Below are 248 nucleotides of genomic sequence, written 5' to 3' on the forward strand. Positions count from 1 at the left end.
TACCTCTCCTGCAGTTGATATAATAGTAGATTAGTAGGTGGACGGTGTACCTCATAAAATTAGATAACAAACTCGACTCATCAATCATCTATGAAAAAAACAGATTTAGAAAACATTAATAAACAAAAAGTATGACCACATGGGCAATGAAGTCTACTTGGGTACTCTGTTTTCCACGGAGGATAAATAAATAGCTCTCTCAGAGGTCGCACTCACACTCCCACCTCAACTCTTTATTAAACCGGTCC

The sequence above is a fragment of the Carex rostrata genome, chromosome 19 (assembly GCF_964058835.1).
Source record: "Carex rostrata chromosome 19, lpCarRost1.2, whole genome shotgun sequence".
Classification (NCBI taxonomy): domain Eukaryota; kingdom Viridiplantae; phylum Streptophyta; class Magnoliopsida; order Poales; family Cyperaceae; genus Carex; species Carex rostrata.